This window comes from Bos indicus x Bos taurus, chromosome 10, assembly GCF_003369695.1.
Source record: "Bos indicus x Bos taurus breed Angus x Brahman F1 hybrid chromosome 10, Bos_hybrid_MaternalHap_v2.0, whole genome shotgun sequence".
In the NCBI taxonomy this organism is placed as follows: Eukaryota; Metazoa; Chordata; class Mammalia; order Artiodactyla; family Bovidae; genus Bos; species Bos indicus x Bos taurus.
In genome coordinates this window covers 67,056,223-67,060,359 of record NC_040085.1, presented here as the reverse complement: position 1 = coordinate 67,060,359, position 4,137 = coordinate 67,056,223, and the positions used below count along the sequence as shown (strand labels likewise).

Sequence of the window (4,137 nt, the reverse complement as noted above, 5' to 3'; positions counted from 1 at the left end):
CAGAGAAGATACATCAGTTCGGAAGCTTTCTACTGCTAGTAACAGAAATCGCAGCCCACAGAGATTCAACAACCTGGAATATTTTGGAATGCACAACTAGAAGTCCTGAAACACAGTGCTTTCAGCAGCTTCATCACATCACCGAGGACCTGAGTCCCTTCTCTGTCTCTGTTCTAAAATCCATGATGTATGAGTTGTCCTCAGGCCAGCTGCCTTCACGACCACAAGATGCCTGTCAGTACTAACTGCAGTGGAGTATGAATTACTGCAGTGAAATAAGAGAAGCAACCCCTTCCTTTATTGATAAAGAAAACTTTTCTTAAAGCACTCAGTACTGCCCCAGAATATTTTTTGGTCACAAGCCAATTACTACAGAGAGATGGCATCACCATGATTGACTTTGACCCATGGTCCCTGGGTGGCCATAGGGCAGCTCATATCAGCTCAAAAGAGCTGACAGCACACGTCTCTCCCCACACCCTCCATTTGGTGATCTCCTGTTGGTAGCCTGAGACTGTCCGTGGTGGGCATATTTACACCACAGGAACTGGCAAACATGATACAGGGTTTTTCTTTTCCCTAAAGAGCCATCTTGAAGATAAACATCTAGCAAAAGGGATAAACATTATTGCAAAATGGTCCCCTTCCTTCAGGCTGAATGCCAGAACAAAACTGGGGTTCTTTTAGCTAGGAAGAAAAATAGGGAGGTGGACTCAGAACAAAAATCAATATGATCTGAGGAGGGCTCTGATGCTTGCTCATTCTCTTTGGAAAACACAGCACTGGGGGTCTGAGTAAGACTAAAAAAACTCATAAATAGGAGAATCCAAGTGACTTTAAAAATATTCCAAAAGAACCTGCCTGGGTAGGAAACACTTGTTTTTGTCAGTTGACCTCATTTTCCTGCCAAAATTGAAAACTTCTCTACCAACGCTCTTGGTTTCCTTTTAGCTAAAATGGCTCCCTACACTTAATGTATTTCACAGTCACCTGGGAGAATCTGCTGAAACTGCAGGGGCCCAGGTGGTTTCCCTCACAATCTGGTTCAGTGGGTCTGGTGTGGGGACCAGGAAGCTGCACTTTAACAGCATTCTCCTCCTCAGTGACTCCGACACAAGTTATCCGAAATGCATTTCCATGGGAAAAAAAAAACATCCCTTGATAATCTAACTCAGAGTTTGGTAAACTACAGCCCTTGAGCCTAGAAATGTTTTTGTAGTCTTAAATGATTTTGAAAGTCAAAAGAATACTGTTTTGTGAATACCGTTCTGTGAATACTGTTCTGTGATGTTAAAATCATGTGAGTGCTCGCTTTGGCAGCACATACACTAAAATTAGAACGATACAGAGATTAGCATGGCCCCTGCACAAGGATGACATGCCAATTCACAAAAGGTCCATATTTTTACATATGTATACCTGTGACTGATTCATGTCGATGTGTGGCAGAGGCCAACACAATACTTAAAGTAATTATCCCCCAATTAAAAAAAAAGAGGGAAAAATTCTGTTTGAAATAATTAAAAAATGATATGAAATTCAAATTTCAATGTCCGCAATAAATATTTATTGGAACATGGCCTCACATCTGTTGTCTGTGGCTGCCCTCACACTATAATGGCAGAGTTGAACAGTAATGACAGAGACAATATGGCCCAAATAAAGCCTAAAATATCTACTCTCTGGCCCTTCAGAGAAAACAGTTTGCTAACTCTTGGTCTAATATGTTCCATTCAATGAAGAACCAATGCAATCGGAAAGACAATTCCCTAGTAGATGGGTTTCCAGCTGATTAAAACCTGGAGCACATCCAGATAACCAGCACTTCTGTTCCCCAGAGCACTCCAACCCATGGGGAGTCCCCTTACCCTGGTACATAATAATAACAATGATCATTATGACTTACATTATATAGAAAATTATGATTTGCAAATCATACTGACATGCAGTCTCCAACATCACATGGTAGGTATTATTACTATTATCTTTGTTTTACAAAGATATAAAGCAATAAGATCATGAGTATCATGAAGAAGAATTTGGACTCCACCCTTTGTATCCTCATCCTATCCATGATCCAGTCATTAAAACAAAGTTGTAGATATTTATTCATAAAGAAATATGGTCAAAATGCATTATGAAATTTAAAGAAAAATAGGCTTTCAAATTGTGATGCTGGAGAAGACTTTTGAGAGTCCCTTGGACTGCAAGGAGATCAAACCAATCAATCCTAAAGGAAATCAACCCTGAATATTCATTGGAAGGACTGATGCTGAAGCTCCAATACTTTGGCCACCTGATGCAAAGAGCCAACTCTTTAGAAAAGATCCTGATGCTGGGAAAGACTGAAGGTGAAAGGAGAAGCGGGTAGCAGAGGATGAAATGATGAGATAGCATCACTATCTCAATGGACATGAACTTGAGCAAACTCCAGGAAATAGTGGAGGACAGGGAAGCCTGGTGTACTGCAGTCCACAGGGTAACAAAGCGTTGGACACAACTTAGTGACTGAACAACAACAACAAAAGGGGAAGGCAGGGAGGGATAAATTAAGAGTATAGGATTAACAGATACACACCACTGTACATAAAATAGATGAACAACAAGGATTTACTGTATAGCACAGGGAACTATATTCAAACTCTTGCATAACCTATAATGAAAAATAATCAAATATGTATATGTGTGCATATATATATATATATATAAAAACCAAACCACTTTGATGTATACCTGAAACACTGTAAAGCAAGTGCACTCCACTTTAATTTTTTAAAAAATAGGCTACAGAAGAGCCATATATCACTTATGGGAAAATATCACTAGAATATAACAGAGTCAGATCATCTGTGCTCAGATCCTAGCTCTGACACTTCCTGGTTATGTGACTGCTATGAACTGAATACTTGTGTCCAAATATTCTGTCTCAAATCCAGATGTTGGAGCCCTAATCTCCAGGGCAATGCTGTTTGGAGGTGGGGCCTTTGGCAAGTAATTAGGATTAGATGAGGTCATGAGGGTGGGGAACTCCTAGGGAGATTAATGCCCTTACAAAGAGAGAAAGAGACATGAGATCTCTCTCTCCCTCTCTCTGCCACGTGAGGATAGGGTAAAAAGGCAGCCATCTACACACCAGGAAGTAGGCTCTCACCAGATACTGGGTCTATCTGCACCTTAATCTTGGACTTTGCAGCCTCCAGAACTGCAAAAAATCTTTATTGTTTAAGCCATTCAGTTTACGGTATTTTGTTAGAGCAGCTCAAGCAGACCTGACCTTGGGAAAGTCACATAAACTCTGGAAGCCTCACTTTCCCCATCTGCAAAATGAGTATAATAAGAATATATACTTCATGTGGCTACCACGAGGACTGAATGAGAAAACCTGTACATGGTAGGGAGAAAAATGGTGCCCCCAAGATGTCTGGGTCTTTGGAAGTCTACGCTCAAGGTTTCACCCCAACCAGGTAAATCCAGGAGGAGCTGAGAGGTGCCCTTCCCCCTGCCATCCCCAGGAGCAGAGGAAACCAAAGCAGCTGGTGGCTGCCTTAGAATCGTCCTGGGAGTCAGAGGGTAGGTGGTATTTCTGCTTTGTCTCAAGTTATATTTTGGAAATTTACTTGCTTTATCTGAATATCCTAGATTTAACTATTGTTTGGAATTTTGACTAATTTACCTAGTGCTTCTTAAATATATGAATTCCTAATAACCCTCATGGAAAGCAGTATAATTTCTTTATTAAGCACATGAGCAGCGGAGTCATGTAGAATTCTTGGCTCTCCCAATTACTAGTTGTGTGATAATTATTTCTCAGGAAGTTCAGTTTCTTCATCTGTGAAAGTTGGGAAAAAAGGGATTCCTGACAAGTTGTTGAGAGGATTCAGTGAGATGATGTAAAGTACTTAGCATAGTCCCTGAGAGGCAGTGAGTGCTCCAAAGTGGTATCATACATTACTAATTCCCCGCAATATGCCTTCAGGCTTCCCAGATGGTGCAGTGGTAAAGAACCTGCCTGCCAATACAGGAGATGCAAGAGATGTGGGTTCAATCTTTGGGTCAGGAAGATTTCCTAGAGGAGGGCATGGCAACCCACTCCAGTATTCTTGGCTGGAGAATTCCATGGAGAGAGGAGCCTGGCAG

At 41.2% G+C, this 4,137-nt stretch overlaps 1 non-coding gene across 1 annotated transcript; it reads left to right on the top strand.

Moving 5' to 3' along the window:
• The first annotated feature begins 1,304 nt into the window (after positions 1-1,304).
• Positions 1,305-1,407, top strand: LOC113900588. Its single transcript, XR_003513215.1, has one exon. It is a non-coding gene; the product is annotated as a U6 spliceosomal RNA (small nuclear RNA).
• The last annotated feature ends 2,730 nt before the right edge of the window (positions 1,408-4,137 follow it).